The 25,279-nt window shown below is 36.7% G+C and overlaps 1 protein-coding gene across 3 annotated transcripts in view; it reads right to left on the reverse strand.

Moving 5' to 3' along the window:
* The window catches only part of LOC145676051 (uncharacterized), a 554,345-nt gene that overhangs the window by 460,951 nt on the left and 68,115 nt on the right, over positions 1 to 25,279 (reverse strand). Inside the window, exon 1 of one of the 3 annotated variants that reach the window (XM_081746907.1) lies at positions 15,408 to 16,336. The exons of the other annotated variants lie outside the window; for them this stretch is intronic. The gene's annotated coding sequence lies outside the window, so the exon portion shown is untranslated. Of the gene's footprint in view, positions 1 to 15,407; positions 16,337 to 25,279 lie in introns of those variants that run through there. 3 annotated transcript variants of the gene reach the window in all.

The raw sequence follows: 25,279 nt of genomic DNA on the forward strand, positions 1-25,279 counted from the left end.
AACTATTATATTCTTACTTCATATTGGTTTTAATCATATATATATATGGTATATATATATCAAATGACTGGTCAAGATGGCGTCAGGTTCCAGGTCGATGCAAAGTGGTGCTCTTATTTTTTACCTTTTTTTGGTGGTTGTGTGTGGTGTTTGGGTGCGTGTCCTGGTGTCGTCATGTTTCTTCGGTGCTGTGACTGTCCCAAGTATAGTGTTGCCAATGAAACATGGACTGAAGTGTAGTGAAAGATCCTTCCATTACATTGCTGCTGCTTGCATACCAAGGAGACAGCCATGTGCTTTCTTAGTTTCTACTGAAAGTGACAGAGGAACTACCAGTGACTGTGTGACAAGGTATGATTCAAAAATAAAAAAAACAGTACCCCATTCTCTTTTATCTTCTCTTGCTTTGTGGTGATATTCACATAAACCCTGGTCCATTTGGTCCAGACTCCACCAGCGGTTTTAATATTTATTACCAGAATGTTCGTAGTATTAAAAACAAATTACTCGAATGCTCAATCAACCTAGGCGAGATAATGGAACTGGATTGCCTTGCAGTGACTGAATCGTGGCTCAATGATTCTGTGAACGACAGTGAACTCAATTTCTCAAATAATTCCTCCATCTTTCGTAAAGACCGCTTAACTCGTGGAGGTGGAGTGATGATTTGTATAAATAATAAGTGGAAGAGCAAGAGAAAATTGGAACTTGGACGGAATTGTGAACTTATCTGGGTCGAAGTGTTTATTTAAAAGTGTAGCTCTGTGTTTATTGGGTGATTCTATAGACCGCATAAGAACACTCCTCAGTACATCTTAGAAGCTTGCCATGACTCACTGTTACAAGCATTATCACTCGGTGACGTCATCCTATTGGGTGATTTCAACCTCTCCATCACGTGGCAGGACAGTAAGCATGGCATCGGTAAAGACGAAAATGACAATTATTTCATGGACAATTTTATTCATGGACTTGGACTGGGTCAGCACAATATGCATAATACCCGCAAAAATAGCAATCTGGATTATGTTCTCTCTAACTTAGAACCTCGTCGTATTGTTCCATGCAGAAATCTCTTTCCCTCGGACCACGATTCCTTGGATGTTTCATTCAATTTCTCCCCCTCCAATACTACAAACCAGTCCCTTAAAAGTAGGTCACAACTTCTTTGGAAAAAAGCCCGCTGGGGCGACATCTGTCGGGCTATTGAACTCTTTCCTTTGTGTTTGTTGGAGGCAGGATCTGTCGACGAGGCGGTGGACCTATTCACATCTGTTGTCCACTCAACTATAAAGGATTTTGTCCCTGTAAAAACATCAAAATCGACCGGTCTGGTTCGACAATGAGCTGCGTGATCTTCTTAAAAACAAAAAGATTGCCTAAAATCTATGGAAGTCACATCAGAGTGACCACGCATACAAACAATTCGTTAAAATTAGAAGCTTTACGAAGAAGGTACAGCGACGTAAGTACTTTGAATACATGGACTCAATTGGTGATTTTACTGTTAGCAACCCTAAACTATTTTGGACTGTAATTAAATCTCGATCGAAATCTCCCGGCATACCAGCAACAGTTCATGACGAGAATTTTGAAGCTAGTGATGGTGAGAGACCCGACCTTTTTAATAACTACTTCTGTAAAACATTTACCGCCTTTCCCTCTACAACCCATCTTCCCCCTCTCCTGCCCATTTGTACTAACCCCTTATCAGACCTCTCTACCACCCCGGGTGAGGTTTTGGTTCTCTTGCAGTCACTTTCTCCACATAGATCTCTTGGGCCCGACAACATTGGCTCTCTCTATCTTAACAAAACTGCTTCAGCTATTTCAGTTCCTTTATCCATCCTATTCAATAGATGCTTCAGAGAAGGATATTATTCCACCAGCTGGAAATTAGCTCATGTGACCCCAATATATAAAGCAGGACTTAAAGATCAAGTATCCTCGTATAGGCCAATATCTCTTCTTTCTGTAATGTCTATTATCTGCGAAAAAATAATCAAAGACAGGCTTCTCAAATTCTCGTCGCCTTACATTCACACTTCTCAGCATGGTTTTCTACCGAAAAGCTCAAGTCTCACAAACTTAAGTACTCTTCTTTCCTGTGCAGTTCAATAAATAACAATACTCAATTAGATGTCATTTATTTTGATCTCTCAAAGGCCTTTGATTCTGTCAGTCACATTCTTCTTCTCCACAAGCTTTCCAATAGGTTTAATGCACATGGTAAATTTCTCTCTTTAATCACCATCTATCTAAAGGGACGTAAACAGAAAGTTCTTCTTTCAGGGGCGACCTCTAACCCCCAACCTGTGATCTCGGGGGTGCCTCAGGGAAGCGTACTAGGGCCCCTGCTATTTGTCCTGTATATGGACGATCTATACTCTCACCTATCAGTTAATCCTAGTGGCCTTTTGCTTTTTGCTGACGATTGCAAATTATATAGAGAAATATCATGTTTCCATGACACAATTGCCCTACAAAAAGACATAAATTATCTTGTAGACTGGTGTGAAATGTGGCATTTGAAACTTAACAGTAAGAAATGTGACGGTATTACAATTACTCTGAAAAAGTCTCCTGTTCCCTCCAAATACCATATTAGCGATTCCCCTATAACACATTCTGCCAGTCATAATGATCTTGGTGTCATCTTTGATTCCAAACTCTCGTTCTCTGACCACATCTCCTCAATAGTTAAGAAGTCAATGCGTATGCTGGGCTTCTTTATCGATTCACTGAACTACGTATTGTGGCATCATTAACAACATTCTATAAAACTCTTATAGCACCCAAGATCGAATACTGCTCTCCCATATGGGCCATGGCCGCACCTACACATCTCTCTAGACTTGAGTCTGTTCTCAATTTCTTTATTGCAATAGTACGTTTTCGTGTTCCCGCAGTTCGAATATTACCTAAAGAGGAAATTTTGCGATATCTTAATATCCAGACGCCGGAAGTACGCAGAAATAACTCTGATTTAAAGTTTCTTCATAAGATTGTAAATGGAAACCTAAGATCAGAAACCCTAATTCAACAACTATCCTTACATGTCTCTTCCCGCAAAACCCGGAATACCCACCTATTCCATCTTGCACGCCCTAGGTTGACAATTATACAGAGGTCTCTTTTTCACCGAGTACCCAACTATTATAATAATCTAACTAGTGAGGTGGACATTTTTTCGAGCTACCCGGTATTTGAAAGAGCAATAAAACGCGTGCTGGCTAAATAATATTACTTGTGCACTCTTTGTTAATACTATTGATGTTACTGTTGTTGTTTATTTTTAAATTGTTTTTCTTTTTTCTTTTTTACCCGCTTGTTGATATTTCCCTGTGTAAAATGGCACAATTATGCTATATCTGGGAATTTGTTCAATAAATAAAATAAATAAAATTATATATATATATATATATATATATATATATATATTAGTATGTAGATAACTAAACGCTATATTCTTATTGTCGTTATATATGTACGTGTAAAATATCTTTATATATATATTCCATGTAACATTTCTAATTGTACTTTTGTTAGGTTAGGTGGTAGAGCAGCTTACGGCTGAACCTCGCCTCATGAATAAAGGCATTTTCAATTCAACTCAATCACTGGCGGAAATCCCGGGGGATGAGAGAGGCATGTCCCCTCCAATCTTGGAACTGATTGAACTGTCCTCCCCCAATATTCCGATTTGAAATATGATTTTGGGTGAGAAATGTGATGATTTATGTCTAGTTATCACAAAGAAAAGTGAGATTAAATTGATGTCCTCCACAGAATAAGCCTTAAATCTGCCCGCTTCCAAATATTGAAGACAACTCTGCTTCCCTGATCCTGCACAGCATTGTTTATCAACTCCGTAAATATTTTGAACATCGTTTAAAAAATATGGAAAGGGTCTACAATGTTGTCCCCTACAATGTTGCAGACAGATTTGCTCCGCTGCTCTTTAAAAAAAAATACTGTTAATAGTTTTTGTCCTTTTGACAACTCTTTTCGATACTTTAAAAATATACTTGTAATTTTAAAGCTTGAGATGCATTACTTTTGTTAGCACCAAGTCTATATGAGAGTGACACTACAGCTTAATGTGAAATTCGAACCATGTGAGCTCCAACTTAGAATCAAACAATAGGACCCGTGCTAGCCATTTGAGCTGCGTTGAAGGTTTCACTTACCTTATTATCATTATTATTATGAATTTGTTTCTTGAAGTTTAGCCTCTCTTTCCAGCACCTACGCTATATGAGACGTGGATCTATAGTTTAACATGAAATCCAAAACACCACAATGCGTTCAAATTTTCCAAGACTCGGAAATTAAACCCGGGAACCCGAGCATCAAACGCACGCGTGCTAGTCACTGCACCAACGGGAAGGAATAGTAGTAATAACAACAACTGTAAAATAAAAATTATTTTTGTACTCTTTAGGCTAAAGTAGACGGATGATTAATGAAAGTGAATAATTAAGACGGAAGAAGCCCCATCACTGCAAAATTAAAATACCGCTAATTTTACAGTAATTATGTGATATCTTCAAATAGATAAAAGATAATTCAAAAGTGGAACAAGAGCTCCCTAGACAATATTATTTTACATGAGATACCGTTATCACAACCCACTTATCTGCTTTCGATTTCCAACCTTTTAGAAAATCGGCATTTATTTCCACGTTTCTAAATGGCTGCAATCGGAAAGCTACTAGGTGACTCGTGATAACGGTAGCTCATGCAAAATAATATTGTCTAGCGCGCTCTTGTTCCACATTTCGATTTCGATTATCTTTTATCTATTTGAAGATATCACATAATTGCTGTAAAATTAGCGGTATTTTAATTTTGCAGTGATTAGGCCTGTCCGCGAGGCATCAAAGATTGAACTAGCTATTGTGCTGCCAAAATGTCTTGAGCCGTGGCAAAAATGCGAACTAAGGCTCACACCCTCACCCACCCACGCGACGAGGCAATAAGGGTTCAGCTGTTGCTAAGCGAGAGAAAGTGAGTGGAATTCCTTCAGCCGACAGCAGCGCTTGCAACGGAAGACTAGGGATCAAGTCAATGTGGCATTAGTATTGTTTGTGATACAACTCGAGACTATGCATTGCAGAGACGATTTCTGTAGCTATTAGAGCATAAAATAGCAACCACACCTCATTCAAAAAGTTTCAGTTAAACTCTGAGAAATGTGACATGATAATAAATGATTTATTCCTCTTGAAATAAAACATACTGTGGTAGAAATATACCAATAGTTGTTAAGATAAGAGCGGAATTTTCTGTAGTGAACACAGCAGTCAATGAAGAATGTAACCGATATTAAATGAGAAATCTGGTAATAAATGAGTACAATTTAAATTTCACTTCGATTGAATACACCCTTGCTGTTATCTATTGCGTTATCTGTTATATGAGATGAACTGACATTGGTTGAACAGAAAACAAGTAAATTTTTTATAGTACGGTATTGGAATTGATTGGATCGACTTTGTTTACTCAGTATTGAGACTATATGAGACAAAGTCAGTTGCTTAAAGTCAGATGTAAATCAATGTTCGGGTTTAATCTAAAGCTTGAAATATCCACTGAGGATTGAATCCTTGGACAGACGCAAAGAAAGGACGAGCGTTAGCCACGTAACTATGAACGGATTCGCGGTCTATAACAATTTTCTAGTCAGAAACAAAGTGAAATAAACAAAAAAAAAGAAAAGAAAAGAAAGAAAGAAAAGGAAAGAAAGAATAACACAGGATATAAGCTGATTTACGTACACATGTTTAATTCCATAAGTTCATTTCGAGACTATCGAGGCTAGATCGAAAGTTGACTCTCGAGACCGAGATTGAGAGAAATATCTGTTGATTGAGATGAGACGGAGACCGCTGAACAACATAAAAACTGCTGTTCATGAAAGAAGGCATTATATATATGGCAGAGAGGAGCAGAGTACATACAGCTGTTAGAAGGAATAGCCGATAACAGCGCAGGCAGCGGCAAGCAAGTGAAACAACTAATATTTTATACTAGGGATGGCCAATTCCGGAATGTTTACTTTCCGGAAACCGGAAAGTAAAATCGGAAAATTCCGGAATTCATAAAAATTCTGGAATTTAGAAAATTCTTATTTCGGAAAAATTCCGGATTTTTCTGAATTTCGGAATTTTGTAAATTTCGGATTTTTTTCGAAGTCCAGAATTTTTCCGAAATCTGGAAAGTGAAGTTAATGATTCCGGAATTTTGGCCATCCCTAGTATATTACATAAGTACCATTCTGTGAAATGAAAAATATAGTCCAGTCCCTGTCCATAAGACCCGTAGGAATTTTGAGGTGGACTAAGTTTCTCTTCAGATCCAAGTAAGACACGTCTCAGTGATGGAAAAAATCTTGGGTGATCATCTCGCAACCCGGGCATAAGTTGGCAAATTGGAAATTCAATATGGCGGCCATGCGAAAATGCCATATTTACCTAAAACACGAATATCTCATCACTAAATGAAGCTAGAAACTTCATTCTTGTACCGAATTTAAGATAATGAACACTGTAATCAAGAAACATTCGTAACGTCGAAACATAGTACCGCCATTTTTAAATATGGCGGCAGGTTTTTCGAAATTTCGATTTTTTCGTACACTATTATCATTTATTCGAAGATAACTACGAAACTATAAGAGATACCATAAACATACCTAAAATAAACGGGATAGAGCATAATGAGAGCTTTCCAACGGTACCAATATCTTTTCTCTATCTTTAAATTTGACGGAGTTATTGAAATTTTAGTAGCTCAAGGTGTTTGGCTTCAGATTAAGTTAAGAAAGGTTAAGCGCTAAAGCAAAACTATCCATGATTTTTCTGCACAAGTTTTAATGCTGATAAATTACTATAAGATCTTACAGTGAGATTTCTAGGTAAAAGTGCAAATGGTTAATAATAATAATAATAATAATAATAATAATAATAATAATAATAATAATAATAATAATAATAATAATAATAATAATAATAATAATAATAATAATAATAATAAATCGTGGTTGCTAAAATAATAATTCAACAATTTCTGTAGAAAAAAGCAATATAATTAAAAGTGATATAAATTTAGTACACTAATATAAATAATAATAAAAGCACCATATTTATAATATAACAAAGCTTTATGAAATTACTTGGTTTTGGTTTTCTTACAATCCTGTGATGAAATATTTTGATCGGTCTTGTTGAGGGCAACTAATTAAATGTTATTAATAAGTTCGTTGCATATTTTGTCTACATGGATTGAGTTACAGTTCGTAACGTTGCCGATTATTACAAATCATTGTGCACTTACAGAAGGTCGTACAACTAACAATTTTTTAAGGCATTTGCATCGTCTTGTAGAACAGCTCTTGCAAGTACATGTTCGAATAACATCTGGTAGCTCATTAATGCTAGTATCCGGTGTGAGCGATGAATCATCTGCATTGTATGTCCATCCAAAATCCGTTGGATCTAATGGTTCTTCTGCGCCTAACACCGTAGAATACGAATATAGCATGTAAAAGGATCTTTTCAGGTGACCCTGTAATGACGAACTGGTGCAAAGTAATTCCTGTAAGCTATGAAAACTACTTTGATTCATAATTTCAAATCGGAGAGTGTCAAATGTCTTACATCTTGAGCCTGATTTTACAACCCTGACCAAATATTCTTCAGCAAGTTCCAAGCACTCAGCACTTGGAGGAAGACTTCGTCCAAATTTGCACAGATACTTTTCCGGTTCTGCCTTAAGAGCGGATATTTTGTTACCTATCTAATTGGTAACATCAGACCCTGTAAGAAATTGTGCTGCAAGAAGGGCATCTATTGCTGCACCTATTTCGTTGATAAGTGTGTGAATTGTTATAATATCGGATCTCGATTTTCGCATCCATAATTCTGAAAGTCCACTTTCATGTAGGATCTTGTAAAAATGAATCAGTAAAACAAACACATCTGTGTCATTTGAGAGCACTACAACGCGTTGCACCCCATGCTTAACCGCATGGAAAACGTGAGGGATAATGCGTATGTCAGCCTCCTCAACAGCTACTTTGAGAGTTCCTGATATTTCCGTGAATCTCTTATCTTTGATTGATACAGCTGGAGTAGGACCATCGTCAAGCAAGACGCCACTGAAAATAGTTTCCCAATCTCGATTTATTGTAACTGTCTTCAAAAATTCGGCCAGAGCAGCCTGAATCAAAACTTTGTTCTCAGATGATGCCCAAAATCTGTCCATCTGTACAGGAAGTGTTGTGGTAGTGCTTATTAATGTCAATGGTAGTGGCTGTATAGAAGATTTTCTTTCCCTCTCAGCACTTTTGATTGATGTTGAAAGATAGCTATCAAACACATAGTCGACACGGCTGAATTTGCAGGCATTATTTACAATGGTGTCAAGTGATGTGAACAAGTCTTCAAATGTGACATTTCCTTTAATTTTCAGTCTTCGAAACTGGTTCATTACATCAACTACAACACAGGTTTCGAGAGGATCATTTTTCTGGAAATTTATGGCCCTGGTATCTAATCTTTTTATCAAAATATTCATAAGCTGAGACTTTGAGGGTTTCGTAGTGGCGCAGTTCTCATCTAGTAAGGATGAAGGTGAAATATCATAACTAAGAATTTCTGCCATCGACAATCCTCTCTCCTTGGCAATTTCTACTTTTCTTTGAAACAGTAATTGATCCTTAATAACGCTTCTCACAGTTTTTTTTCATCTGCATGCTAGATTGTGTTATACTTCGAAATGTGGGAAGATTTTGTCTGTGAATGGGTGCCATCAGTGATTTCGAGCGAGATATACGCCTTTCCTGTCGGAATGTGGCAAAAGCTTCTTCGGCAGTCATCAAAAATTGTAAAAGTTTCTTAGCAGTCGATTCCGGGACACACTCATTGGTTAGAAGAATGTGAAGCTTCACTTCGCCATTCACAATATATGGATTTTTTCTGCTCTCAATGTACTGGAACGTGTTTTGGATGCTTTCTCCCATTTTATTTCTGAGCCTTCCCGTTAATTCATGATGCATTTTTAACTCTTAATCACACGGTATAACATTAAGAACAGACTGAAATGTTTTTTGTATGAGCAGTACTTCATGGTAAGCAAGCTCCCATTCTGCAATATATTCCTTCTTTTTTGTTTGGCCAATAATCCCTCCAGATGATTTTTGAGAACGATTTATTGTCTGTTCGAGAGCCATGTCAATACCCACAGTGTTAAATTTTCCACTTGTCCTTCGTACAACAAAATGTTCTTGTTTGAACTTGTTATATATTTCAGGATGGCGTGTTTCAAGATTCAGCATTTGCTCAAAGAATAGTGAACCCCCTCTCAAATAGTTTATTCTGTCAAATACCTGAAAAACTGGAAGGATATCTTTTAGTGTTTGAAGATAGAGATTCCAATTACCTTCTCTGTCAGCTCTTATGAGGTTCTTTAAAAGACTTATTAGATGTAAGAACCCCTCAAGGAATTGACACTGCTCAGACATCCTCATCTGCTCTTCAGTGAAAACATTTAAGGCTTCCAAAACTTCCTGTGATGCTGCAATCAGCTCTTTAAACTTTGCTCGCGCATCTTCTGTTGTTGAGTGATTCATAGCAGTAAGAACTTCTGCAACTCTTGTAGATAACTGATAATCATCGTCAGAAGTATGCAAAAATGCTTTCCACTTTAATCTCTCCACAACTTCTGCTAACATTCCTTTGAGTGACCTTACATAATTACTCCCTTGAAGGACACTTTCAGCAACTTTAACACCAAACACGTGATTTTCGATGAGAACATTTTCTAATCCACTCCCAATTATGTACTTACCAATACAAAAAAGTAAAATTTTGGTCATATGGAAAGATCCCAAGAGCAGCACTAGGTTTGGAAATTCATTTGAAACTAACTGTATTTCTGCTGCAATATGAAAAACGCCTTCATCACATGAGATTGGCAGAGCTGGTTGATCGAGAACTGAAAGCAAGCTTTGAAAATTTTTCATACATGAATATACAGTATCATAAGATGTTACTGGATAAGGCAAAATAGGGAGAAAACCAACTTGTTGTAGTGGAACATCAGCTTCTGAAATAACAGCATGAATTCCAGACCATGTCAATGTTTTTTTGTTTGTCAATTCTCCAACAGCTTGCAACATACTTATCACTACTTCTTCTTTCTTGATCTCATCACACGGCAAAGTGTAAGAATCTTCAATGATTTTAAGATCCTGTGGAATGTTCAGCGGTGTTGGTGGTTTCTGGTAATCTCTAATTTGTTGACATGGTAAAAGGACACCAGTTAGTTTTCTGAGTTTGTTAAGAGCTACTTCAGATAGTGATGGCTTACTAGGATTTACACTTGGAGTTTTCTGGAATAATACCATAACAGTATCATGCGTACCTTGTAGACCGGAAAGGATTGCTTCTTCGTGGTCAAAGTTATCTATAGCACCTACAGTAAAGTTACTACTGACAAAATGACTTGGAAGTGCAAGGTTCTGTGAGCATACCATCATAGTGTATTGTGCGAGATTATGACGAGATTCCATAATTTCATTATAGCTGACTGATAACCCAGCTTTATTGAATAATGTTATCAGCATCGTTTTGTGAGAGTTCATAATATTACCCCCCCCACACACACACACAGATTCGAAACCACAGGAGGGTTGAAATGGATTTTCCTCCACTTGAGGTCACGAAAAAGTGAAATTTATTTAAATTCCCTTTATTTCCATTTGAAAAGTAACTTTTTCCCCTCATTTCTCCGCACATTTCGCACCCTGCACACACACACACACCTCCTTAAAATGTTATATACTAACGTAAACCCCATTCATTACTACCAAACCAGTGTTACTTCCAACGAAACCATAAATTTTAAAAGGGCGTGTCAAAAAATAACGAAGAATGTTTTTACCTTTTTGAGGTGATGTGAGGTGATTTTAGTTTAGCATCCCTTTTCAGCAGCGAGGCTATATGAGACGTGGACCTACTGATTAACGTGGAATCCGAGCCACATGAGCTCCCGCCGGGAGCTCTCTCACATTTTTGAATCTGAACTACAAAATGGTGTCTCGCAATGTATATGGAGGTTACAGTAGATCTTAGTCGTACTTTTCTGGCACAGTCTACATAAAAATAAGGCGATGCCTATTTTTAATTATTCCTTTGGATGAAAATCATGAGGAGATTGGCTTCACCTTACTAAATTTAATCTGAAGCCAAACACCTTGAGCTACTAAAATTTCAACAACTCCGTCAAATTTAAAGATAGAGAAAAGATATTGGTACCGTTGGAAAGCTCTCATTATGCTCTATCCCGTTTATTTCAGGTATGTTTATGGTATCTCTTATAGTTTCGTAGTTATCTTCGAATAAATGATAATAGTGTACGAAAAAATCGAAATTTCGAAAAACCTGCCGCCATATTTAAAAATGGCGGCACTATGTTTCGACGTTACGAATGTTTCTTGATTACAGTGTTCATTATCTTAAATTCGGTACAAGAATGAAGTTTCTAGCTTCATTTAATGATGAGATATTCGTGTTTTAGGTAAATATGGCATTTTCGCATGGCCGCCATATTGAATTTCCAATTTGCCAACTTATGCCCGGGTTGCGAGATGATCACCCAAGATTTTTTCCATCACTGAGACGTGTCTTACTTGGATCTGAAGAGAAACTTAGTCCACCTCAAAATTCCTACGGGTCTTATGGACAGGGTCTGTATTAATATAGAGACCATAGAATGGAAATATAATTATTGTTTTTAACGACAAACAAATAACACCATATGAAATGAAACATGAGAGCTAACCACAGAAATTCAGGATTGTCACTATTGATGTCAGCAACTCCAAAAACTATGAATTGAACAGTAAGATCATTCAATTTGGACATTTTATTTTTCACCTTGTCCCCCATGATGACGAGGGTGTAAACTTGGACTTGAACGGCGTCGGGGATGTCAATATTCAACTCACCGACCCCGAAAACTATGGATTCGACATTAATCTCGGTCAATTTCAATATTTTACGTTTCATCTTCGCTCTTCCTGCTCCATGCCGATGGAGGCTGAACCTGAACGGAATCAAGATTATCACTATTCATCTCAGCAATTCCAGAAGCTATGGGGATTCGACACCAATATCGGTCAATTTGGACATTAAAATTGTATCTCCTTCCCTCACGCCGATTGGGATAAACTTGCACTTGAACGACTTCGAGATTGTCACTATGTATCTCAGCGAACCCGAAAACTATGGGTTCGACACTAATATCGATCATTTTCGATTATTTTTATACATATCAACCCAGTATCAATTTCCCATATGAAGAAAGTGCCTCCACCCATAAAAGAGGATTTTTAAAAAATGCTAGGACATGTTCTGTTTATTTTATTTAAAGTGTTAATATATTGAATTTCAGCTCCCTAAGTTAAACGACTCGTGAGATAATATTTCGCAAAAATTTGAACCCCCACTTCCCCCTTAGAATACATGTTCTAATGAAGGCGATATGTTAACATACAGTTGGGATTTAGCTTAACTTTATACCAAAAGTCATTTCATTTGGCTCTTGCAATTTGGCCGTTACACTCATATACATATTCATATTCATATATTACAGATGATTCAGAAATATATTTTTTCCAGTAGTCAACTCCTCTAAAAAAAAATGCACAGGCTGTTTCTCGATAGCCAAGTAGTTAAGTCCTATTGCTATTATTACAATTACGAATATCCAAAAGTTCCTGAATTTTTTTCTCCATTTACATATATTCATCTCAGGTAATAAACAGAAACGAATGGAAAAGGAAGAAAAATGGAGGCCTTGAAAGTAAAACCTCGATAAATTGACCAGTGTTCTGAATATGCTGTTTACAATGCACTGAGCAGAGTGGTCAGAGTGGGTCATGATGGGTTGGTGGGTCAGGCACGTAGCCAAGGGGTGGGTCCGGGGGGTCCGGACCCCCCCCCCTTCGGGACCAGAAACGACAAAAAATAAGGAAGGATGCAAAAAAGAAACGAGGGAAAGAAGAATCAAATATACAAATATACAACTACAGCAAGCGTTTGGTTACTCTTTCTTCTGAGTAGCTTTGTGTAAAGCAAACGGGGGCTCAAATCATTGTAACGGAACATTCCGAATTCCATCTAGCTCTATGCTAGTCCTACGGACTACAAATGACAATCGATAAACCGGTTTGATCAGATAGACACTCAGGTAGAACTTAAGAAATACCCACAATCACCAATAACATGAGCGCGGCAACTGAACCCATTTTATAGAATGTCTACTGCCGAAAGAGATCTCATTGCTATCCTTGACGGTATTAAATGAAGATAAGAAACAGAAGAAAGAAGACAAGAAGAAAAGAGTTCGAATGACCTCGAAACACTATATATTTTTCAATATTTTTTAATATTCTTTTACTCGAGATTTCCCCATAGTTTGTTATTAAAATACTTACTAGCATATTCTCATTTTATTGTCCTAACAAACCAATATGAGTACGTTGCCAGTAAAATAGTTCAGATTGATCGAGCCTCTGGTGTGTAACCACAGTATATCATGTCACGCCTCCCCCCCAATATGTTGCCAGTAAAATAATTTAGAATTATCGAACCCCTTGTGTGATAACCATAATATTTTGTCACGGACCCCCCCCTATTACAAAATCCTGGCTACGTGCGTGGGTGGGTCATAATGGATCAGAGGATTTTAGAGTGGGTCAATGGGTGGTAGATCACAGTGAGTCAAGTACTGTTGACCCGGATCCACTGACCCACTCACAAATCTTGACTCACTTGACCCACTCCGTTTCTGGTCGTGATTTCAGCAGTGATGAGGATTCCAGGATCAAGGGACAGGGTGGGTAAATCATTAATAAAATTAAGGACATACTTAGAATATCAATGGAAAGGAATGCCACAGAAATTTTCCATAGCTTAATTTACCATGGTCCATGGTCCATATGGTGAAACAGAGCAAATGGTGCAGCTGAACCAGAATCCTCAAAAGGAGCCCCACGCATTAAATGAAGAACATTACATATAGAGCAGTAATAGCGATAGCAATCAGTGTGCAGGCCTCCGCCAAGGATAATGAAATCGAAGGCAAAAAATCCCTTCACATGAACAAAAGCAGAGAGAATTTTGTTTACAGTCTGTGAAATTTGTGTAGTTCTCGTACAATTTCAATAATAATAATAATAATAAAAAAAAAAACTTCGGCAAAACATAGTATCCTCGGCGGAAGTAAAAATTGTAATAGTAATGATACAGGTAATGATTGATAATAGTAGGCCTAATGATTGAAGAGCTGATCAAAAACTTTTCAATTTAAGCAAAAGAGACGTTTTCTAATATAAATAATGTGGAAGTATACAAAAAAGAACATTATTTTCCATTTTAAATAGGTTTTGTTTAACTTCGATTTTGAGTAATTATATTTTATGATTATAATTATGGTTATCATTATCATTATTATTATTAATTTTAAATTACGCATAATATGTGGGGCAGTAAGTACCGTAGTAAGTATCACGTCGTCAGTAAACCATGATGTAGCAAAGAGCCTATATTATTTTTTGTTTCAAGCTAAGTAAAACATTTCACAAACATTGGAAATGATTAAATAAGTGTATGCTGATGAGTGCTTATCTCGTACACTTGTGTTTGAGTGGTATACGCGATTTCCGGACGGTCGGGAGTCCTTGGAAGACGACCCAAAGCCAGGCAGACCGGAAAACAAAATTTGCGATGAGTTGGTGAACCAAGTGCGTGAAATGATTGTACACGATGGTTAATATTATCTGGGTGTTGTGGAGCGCTTGGGGAAGCTTAACGTTCACGTAAGTCCCGGGTATCGAGCGCCAGGCAGTTGGTCTTCATTGAACGAAAATGCACTGTCACAGAACCGTCGCAGTTCGTGACTTTTTGTCTAAAATAACAAATCTGTGTGCTTCCACATCATCCGTATTTGCCTGACTTATTGCCATGTGACTTTTCTATTCCCAAAATTAAAATTAGCCATGAAAGGAACATTTTATGACAATATTACACACGTTCAGTCTGCCGTGACGAAGGTCAGTGAGGCGATTCCGAAAAAGGACATTCAAAACTCTATGCTACCATTGGTTGAAAGTGCCCAGTGGTGTATTAATGCGGAAGGGATGTATTTTGAATAAAAAGAACTGCAGTTGGTAAAATACGTAATTATTTTTTTTAATTTAAAAAGTTCCGTTATTTTTATGACACACTATATATATATATATGATGCGTTTGTTTGTGTTTGTCAAAGGAGACATATTTAGTTTTAATAATAATAATAATAATAATAATAATAATAATAATAATAATAATAATACTTACATCTTTCTCTGAAATGCTGGCTTTTTTTTTAAATGTTTCTAGATTGCTGATTTTACATGTTTTCTTTTTTCGCTTTAGCCCTTTTTCTCAAACGTTTTTCGAGTCTGTCTTTGTATCAAGTAATGTCTTGTTTAGATTTTTCTCCGATGTTTTTTGGTTTCTTTGCACATTTTCCTCATCAAAATTAACACATTTGTCTTTTTCCCGCTTTAACCACTTTTGTAAAATGTTTTCCGACATTTTGCACTTGCAAAGTAAATTCTTACTTCAACACCCTGAACACGTACAACTCAAACAAATCTTCTGAACTGCTCTAATTGATCAAACATTGGAGATCCGGACTCTTCGTGGATGCTGGACATAGTCATACGCTACAAACCTTTACTATTGTTTTCCACTCTCTTCTGTTAATTTTTCCTCAAATATTTTTCATGTGAATGAAACTAAAAGCACAAAGGTAAATATTTATACCACTCCTTTCTTTTTTCTTTCTTTCTTTTTGCCTTGTAGGATAAGAAACTAGCTGCTGAGCATTTATCGAAATCAATTGATCGTTGCTTTCTTTGATGCGAATTGCAGCTAGATGTGAGTGGTATTACACCAAGGTTTCCTGTTGTAGTTAATCCTATTGGAAACAGCGATGAATGATTGACAATAGACAATGGCAGGTCAAGTGTTTTCTTGTTTCTATCCAGGTCAATGACTTCTTGGGCTCAAATATGCCCATTATCTCTTAACCTTTGAAACAAAGCAAATATTAATCTTTATTCGGAACCTTTGTTTCATAATTAGAGAGATTTTTTTTTTTTTTTTTTTCGTATCGCCTGGCTGTCCGCAAACTTTGGCTTTGGGTCAAAGAAGACACGTGAAAACTGTGGTCATTGCTATGTCAAAGAGTAGAACAATAACTTCAAGGTCATCACATGCATATAGGTCCTCCTCACTCTCTTTCCTTTCTTCCCTTTGAACAAGTCAGCTTCTTGGAAAACTAAAATTCAACGAAATCACAGCTCCACACTGGTAAAAATTTTATATAGTATAGAAAAACTAGTTTAGCCAGCATTTGTTTTGATATATAATCAGTGTTCTGTCCAGTACATTATGTTTACCTGCGACCAAAAAATATTATTATTATTATTATTATTATTATTATTATTATTATTATTATTATTATTATTATTATTATTATTATTATTATTATTATTATTATTATTATTATGTAGGAAAATTTTGGCATCCAAAGCAAACAAAATTAAAGGCACATTAGGATACATATTTAATTGTATTGTATTAAACCATAAAATACAGGAAACAAACCGGTAAGAAAAAAAGTCACCTTTTCTTACATAAGAATTTCAGTCATTTTTCCGTGATCATCACGCTGTCTGTCTGTTTTCTGCCGAGGCAAATACACCGTTATAGCAGGGCTGTTCCTTTGACTTCCTACCAACTTCAAAACGCCTTTCCTTTATGGCCAGCCATTTCATAACAGCAAGGGTTGGGCTAAAATCTTCCAGTGGACCCATATTTATATTAACGTGAAGGTAATTTTTCACAGTAGTGGGAGCCAAAGAGAGTATGTTATCTGTTTTCAATATGTTTTAGTCACTTATAAGTCTTTCAACATCGGAAGAAGATGGTTTCGAAGCAACAACTCGGGCTAGACTTGTTGACAGAGCATGAAATGACTGATTTCCACAGATTTTCATGAGAAGGCTTTTAGCGACCAGACATTTCAACATACTACACGATGATGCCTCTCTATATTGCATTGCGAACTGCAAAAGATCTGCATCAGGACGAATAACTTTGTGGCGTTCTCTTAGGGCATCATCAGTTACATTCTCTTGCAAAACACCCAAAGGCTGCAACAATACTGTCTTCATACAGCAAACGCTGACTAACAAAGTTAATTATGGAATCCAGGACTTCGTAGCGTACTACAGTAAAATCTCTTTTCTCACTGACATATTTGTTATGGGATTTATTGCGACGTGTGTTACGATGAAGTTGAATACCATGTAATGAGTAATGCATTTTTCCGTTGACGTTCTCTTGCACACGTTCGTTTAAAAACGTTTCTTCCCACCCGCCTAACAGAGGTTTCTCTTTCATACTCTCTAATTGTGCTACAGTTCTATTTTTATTTGTTATTATGCCCAAAAGACTCAACAGACAGCCCAACCTGTTCATACTGCTGACTGTGAGCGCGATTTCTCAAAACCGGGTAATATTTAGTCAGTAGTGGGTGCCCACACTAAGAAATTCCTGGAGGGATCCCTGTATAATTTTACTGAGGCTTTGAATTCCAATGTTCCATATAAAAATAAATAGACCTAATGTTCAACGCCCAGCAACATGGAAAATTGAATACCCTATGCTGCTTGTAAATCAACTAGACGAGAAGCATGTCTCAGGTGTCGTGTCTGTAGGCATAAAGACGAACTAAAGGAACATTGGCTTACCTTTTGTTTCTTTATTTCCTTCCTTTGTTCAATTTTCGTTATTGTTTCTAAAGTAATGAAATTACTTTACCAAAGACAACAATGCATCGTCACCAAACAGCGAACACTGATCTATAGACAAAAGAATTAACCCGGGCCGGCAAGCGAGATTTCTTTCCCATGAAACTTACGAACGGATAATATTTCCTGGGTTATGATTGGTTGTCGAGAGTCTACGGTGCTTCGGCTAAATTTTTGGCGGTTATTGATGTATATTATCTCTAGTAGTACATATTTCTATAACGGATTCAAAGGATCGTGTAATTTTTATCTACAAAACAACACATTTCATTAAATCGGAAAAGTGTAATGTCCTATTGAAACAACAGAAGAACGTGCAGTTAGTTGCATATTTTAAAACTATATGAATGCAACCGAAAACGTTTGAAAACTAAATGTAGTTAAAAAGTTCCTTCACCTCAAAATTGGCAATGGTTTTCCCTGCCATCTAGGAGACACCTATACGTATTAAAGTCTGGCTTAATGTCATATACTGGCAGTTATATGGAATTGAGTAACCCATTGCATAATGAATGTATTGAATCAGTAAAACTTAATTTGACACACTAACCGCGTTTAAATGCATAATCCGAGAAAAGTAACGTACTCACATTGATACCACTCCACACTTTAAGAATTATAGTTCCACACTCCTTTCCTACAGTTCCACAAAGTGTGGAGTACTCCACTCAATTTTAGGCAGGCCCTGTTATAGTACCTTGGAATTTGGAGTGTATTAAATTATAAAGTGTCTAGTGTCTATTGTGAGGAAAACGAGTGAATGGATTATAGTGCTTAGGCAGTTTGGAATGTTTGTGTTTATATAACCAAAAGATATGTCACAAAACAAATCTAGCACAAGTGTTATGGGAGCCGGAATTTATGGAAACAATCTGAGGAAATGATAACTCAAGTGCGCAGTTTTCTTATTTTTAATGCGCATCGGTCGAATCTGAATGTGAGGACGATCTACTTGGTGCTAGGATCGTAACGAAGAAATACAACTATACAATAAGTAAATGCCGTTTTATATATATTAATTAGTAATAATAGAAGAATTAATGTAATTAAGCTAATGGAAGATAGGAGAAACCCTCTGGAAAACACAAGAAACATGTTTCCACCACCAGCTTATAACGATTTGAACCGACACTTAACATCCTTGTTGCTAAACAATTAGCCTACTCGCCTTTAGCGTGTTAGACTTGGGTTTAATTCCCAGAAGGAGTTCATGTGGTTCGAATCTCACGTTAAGCTATAGGTTTACCTCTCATATATCCTCGCTGCTGGAAGAGACATCAAACTGAAAATTAAATTAATTTTTTTAAAAAAAGATGTAAGTACTCTTTCACTGGGCCACCGGTACTCCGTCTATATTTCATGAATTGATGTACAACACGGAATTATTGTCTTGTCTATAAATAATCTTCTTTGTCTATAAATAAAGAAATAAATACAAAAATAAAGTTGTAGCATATTGGTTTTCCGTTTTAGGGCCCTAAGTTCGAACCTCGTTAACTAATTTAAAGCACATTTACATTTTTGTTGCTTTTTTCGTGAACATCGAACCAAGGGATCCTAGTAGCAAGAAAGCTTCCGGCCAGCTGGTGCGTGATTGGCTTTTGGCTTTACACACTTGCACTTGCAACGCATGCTTTCGAATAATCTGCCTTTTGTTGTACTTGCAAACAATGCTTTAGATCATTCGCAAGGCGTCATAGCATTACTGGTCATTCATTGGTTATTGACTTGTCTTGACTTGTAAATCGCTTGCGTCAAGCTTGTATTGAACACCGATTACAAGTTTGCTCCCATGTAACTTCGTTACTGGAATCCAGCTTGCGGCATGCTTGCACATTTTCCAATCAAGCTGGATGCAAGTTTGGACGACTTACAATTCAAGCTTAAAACAAATGGTTTGCAAGTTGTCTTTGCTACTAGGGGATATATGATTCATACCACATTTGTAACGCAAATAATATTGTTAGCCTAATAAGACACATATTATGATGATGTTAGTAGTGTCATATTTTTGTGTTACTATAACATACTGGATGTTAGAAAAACTATTAACTTTACTACATGCAACATTCTATTGTTGAAAACTCGCTTTCTCATCGATGGTTAGCAACAGCACGCCGCCATTTGTTGACGCCAACCGCCAATTAGGCTGACGCGGATTAAAAAACACGCTTTAATACAAATCAATAATTAATTTACTCCCTGAAAAATGATCATAAAATTTCCTGTCTTTTCATAAGAATTCGCAATTTTATCCGCTGCCCACAAACGAACCCTTGCGAATCTGTCCCCTCCCCATCTCTCGATACAAACGATTTCCGCATATCAATAAAAAGTACTTCGCTTGTACTGGTTTGTACTGAAAATATTTTTGTTTGTACTGTACTGCAGTATGAGAAATAAAGAAAACAAAGTAGGGACCAGGTTCACGCAGCCCCCCCACAACGTTCTAGGATCGATTTATAATTGGCTCATTTGAAAGACTTCTGTTTGTATCGAATTGTACCATAATTTGTTTCGTTTGTACAGTCTTGGATTATGAAAAATTAACGGAACAAAATAGTGGCCCAATTCAAGCAGGCCCTCAAATCATGACAATAAAACGGGTACACATGATGTTTGTAAACCATGTGAAAGTACTTGGTTAGTACCAGATTGTATCACAATAAGGTATAATAGATTATGAAAAATTAAGAAAACAAAATTGGTGGGCTGCTTGAACGCCCCCTCCCACCTCCCGGTACAAAGGATTTCATCGGCTCATTTGAAAGATTTTCGTTTGTACCGGATTGTACCGTAGCTTGTTTTATTTGTACCGTCCTAGATTATGATAAATTAACGGAACAAAATGGGTGCCCAGTTCGAACATGCCCTCAAATCAGGACTTGATACACTGGGTATACATGGCTTTTGTATATCATGTGTAAGTAATTCATTTGTACCGGATTGTACCGCAATTAATTTTATTTAAACCTTACTTGATTATAAACAATTAAGAAAACAAAATTGAGAGGGTACGTGAAACTGTCCCCCCCCCCCAAACACCACCACGTTGTATAAACGATTTCATTGGCTCATTTTAAAGATCTTCGTTTGTACCGGATTGTACCGTAACTTGTTTCATTTGTACGGTATTAGATTATGAGAAATTAACAGAACAAAGTGGGAGCCCAGTTCAAGCAAGCCCTCAAATCAGAACTTGGGGGGCTGTGGTGGTTCAGTGGTAGAGCGTTCACCTCTGGTACAAGGGGTTCTTGGTTCGATCCCCGCTCAAGCAAAGTGAACTTTCTGGTGGACAAACACCGTGTGCTTGAGTTTTCTCAGGGTTATCTCGTTTCCTCCCATTTTCTTCATTCCACCGCTTCATTCATTTCTCATGATGACCATCTCCTTTAGCCTAGCCGGTGTAACGAATCCGTTTTACCTCAAGTATTTAACCCCTGAAAACTGTTATGGGATATATTTAATCCCCTCTCATATTATTCTTCCTGGCGTACTTAGGTAAAAAATTACTTCATATATAACACCTACATTCCTCACTAAAACCAGCAACACACTTTTACCCAGGGATTTATTTGTAGCCAGGGAAGCCTGGGAATTTCCCCCTTTCTAAGTTCTGGCTTCCCTGTCTCTAGGTTTAATTCAATCTTCCCAGCCTGGGAAGATATTTTACACCTTTCTTAGGCTATACAATCTGTTTTAAAGTACAATAATTCAACTCCATATTTTAGTAATAATTCTTTACTTTTTTAGTATATTTATTGTCGCGAGCTATGCTGGTCTTGTTTATAGAATGTTTTCCCGATGAAAAATCTTGCAGCTGGTACCACTGATTATCATACTTCAGCTAAGTAGCACAGTAATAATAATAATAATAATAATAATAATAATAATAATAATAATAATAATAATAATAATAATAATAATAATAATAATAATAATATAATTTCAGTTATCAGCGAGTAGTCACTGCAGTTGTGAATTGGTAGTTTCTTTGTTGACAAGCACCTTAAAAAGAACATAAGGAAATGAATATTAGACTATATTTTAATAAAGGAAAAGCTCCTGACGATTAAAAGGCAAGTAATTCCGGTACACAAAGTAAGAGACTTTCGTGTTAATTGTGAATGAAATTCGTGTTAAGAAGACAACTGTGGTATTTGGAACTGTCTATGTTATTGCCCAAAATCGTCTGTCGTTTACCGTGTATCTTATTAAATAGTAAGAAATAAATGGAATGAACCTCGAACAAGTTCTCTACTCTAATGTTACGTGTTCAAATATTATTGACTTTGTAGCTACAGAAATAAACGAAAAATTACCCAGTATCTTGCGAATTCCGATGAACTCTTTGCGCTAATGATGGACGAATCCTCCACTGTCTCATAAATCTGTTCTCATTGTGTATATCCGTACTATAGTTAATTAGGTGTGTAGCAATATATTTTTAGGTTTATTTGAGTTATAGGTAACAACAGGAAGAGAGGTTTGTGATTCCATAGTTAAAATATGTGAAAGTATGAATCATTCCAAAATGATATTACGGGAAAGACTTATAATAGTTTGTATTGATGGCGCAAATAACAGGCAAAGCGAAATAAATGGTGCTGTTTCTTTATTCCAGTGAGAATTAGACACCAATTTATTCGTGTTTCACTGCATGAGTCATAAGCTGGAACTGGCTGTTCACAACGTTGTAAATACGATTTCAGATATGGTTCATTTTCAAAGCCTTGTAGAGCGATTGCACTGTGTTTACTCAATGTCCCCGAAGAACAGATGAGAAATCGAATTAATATCAAGAGAACTAAGTATTCGGTTCTATAATATTACTAAAGTTTTTGGTGTATGGTGGTTAGGCTCTTCATACCGTTCAGTAGAAGCATTGCGGAAGTCCTACCCTGCGCTAGTGGAACACTTTCGAGAAACTTCTACAAATTTGCAGAGAAGCTTTCAGCAGCGTGCTATACAGTATTTTCAGATCTGTACGTAAAACTCACTAAGTGGAACTTTGTTTATGAAATGTCCATGATCCGAAATGCGGTGGTACCTCTACATAACCTTAGCCTGTTTCTACAAGAAAGGTCTGCATTTCTTGTACAGGTAATAAGCAAAATTGAAAGAACTGTAAATGTTCTGGAAGCGTTGAAAGAAAAAGGTGGCATAACAATTACGTCAGTTTGAAGAAACTGGTCAGTTTTGTGGAGTCTCACTGGCAAAACCCTTAGACAATTCTCTTGAGAAGTACCAGGCCCGTAGTTACGGGGGGGCTAGGGCGGGCTCAGCCCCCCCTAATTTTTTTGCAGCCCCCCTAACTAAAATCATAGTTGGAATTAACGGCGGATGCCGGGGAAATTCCCCTTCGGTAAAAATTTATGTCCGGCTCGTATCACAGAAGTAACATAAATTTTCGCCTTCTACATTTACAGCAACAATACATAAGCATCCCCCTCTCGTTCGAAAGTTTAATTCGAACACTGACTGAAATGTTGGAAGAAATTGTATTTCCAAATGTATTCAAATTTACTTTTATTATCCTCATTTAAAGTATTGGCCTATTTATGCTCTACGCTTCTTTGAATTGCTAATATTTATTTGAGGGTGAGTCTGTTTATATTAGGGATGGCCAATTCCGGAATTTTTACTTTCCGGAATCCGGAAAGTAAAATCGGAAAATTCCGGAATTCGGAAAAATTCCGGATTTCGGAAAAATTCCGGAATTCGGAAAAATTCCGGAATTCAGAAAAATTCCGGATTTCGGAAAAATTCCGGATTTCGGAAAAATTCCGGAATTCAGAAAAATTCCGGAATTCGGAAAAATTCCGGATTTCGGAAAAATTCCGGAATTCAGAAAAATTCCGGAATTCGGAAAAATTCCGGAATTCGGAAAAATTCCGGAGTTCGGAAAAATTCCGGATTTCGGAAAAATTCCGGAATTCAGAAAAATTCCGGATTTTAGAAAAAATCCGGAATTCGGAAAAATCCGGATTTCGGAAAAATTCCGGAATTCAGAAAAATTCCGGAATTCGGAAAAATTATTTTTTCTTTTTGTAATCCTAAGAATTTTGTTCAAATGCAAACGAACAAATTTCCTTTTTGTAATCCTAAGAATGTATGATGCAAGTTAAGCTGAAACTTACATCCTAAAGTATACACTACTCAATCTTCCCATGGTTAATGAGATGTAGTCCAAAAGTACGATGCACTCCTAATATTTAATTTTTGTTTTACTGTGATATTGTCCAGAGGTAATACATATATCACACTGAGATAAACAACTTGACAGAATGAAGATATCATACGTAGTTTTCCAGAAAATCGTGAGAAACGAATTTTTATGAAGTTAAAATATGCGTCGCTTGTTGCCAGTGTGATGCAATGATAACTTTTATGCTGGAATAGTCTTATTATTATTATTATTATTATTATTATTATTATTATTATTATTATTATTATTATTATTATTATTATTATTATTAATCGTTTGTGTACTGTAAAAGAAAAATATGAACCGTTAAGTAGTAGATTTTATCTGTTGTTTTTTGATATCTTCTAACAGTAATAACAAACTGCTTGTAAATACGCAATGATTATCAAGGACAATGGCATATTAATGTAAGGACTACTCTGCAGACTAGCAATAAACAATAAACAATAACAGATAAACAATAGTTCCAAAAAAAAAGTAACTAACTTGGGCACGTCAGAATGTTCGCGAGAATATAGGGACCCATTGAGACTATACGTGGTGTAATTATTACTCAAAGGGCCGTACAATGGAGGCATTAACGTTAATGTTAATGGTACTAATGAGCACTTACTTGCTCTAACGGTTAACCTCATTTTTGAGATGATTCTTAGAAGTGGGCGTGTTGGCATGCAGTTAGAAGACATATCCATTATTTAAAAAGCACACGTTATCTGTGGAGTGCTAACGATTTGCGTCACTATCGAACACTAACATAGCACTAGCGACGTTTAAAGTCGAAATTGGAGTCTGACATAAGTGGCTTGTCAACTTCACGGACATTATATTTCCCTTGAATGCGAGAATTTTGCGCCCAGGAAATTTGCGCCCTACCACAAAAATAGGAAAAAATGCGCTCGCAATATATTTGCACTGGGATGTTTGCGCCCTACCACAAAAAGAGGGGAAAATGCGCCGGCTATATATTTGCACTGGGATGTTAGCGCCCTACAATTCAACTTATTTTTGTACTGTGTAAAGTAACTTCCACTCACACTTGAACTAGGCTTGCCTCTCATCGTCTCAGTGAGTTACTCCATCCGTTATAATATTCCGAACAAATGAAAAAAAAAAAAAAAATACAATTTTAGTTCACTGAA

This window comes from Thermobia domestica, chromosome 18 (genome assembly GCF_964235325.1).
Source record: "Thermobia domestica chromosome 18, izTheDome1.hap1.1, whole genome shotgun sequence".
Taxonomy (NCBI): Eukaryota; Metazoa; Arthropoda; class Insecta; order Zygentoma; family Lepismatidae; genus Thermobia; species Thermobia domestica.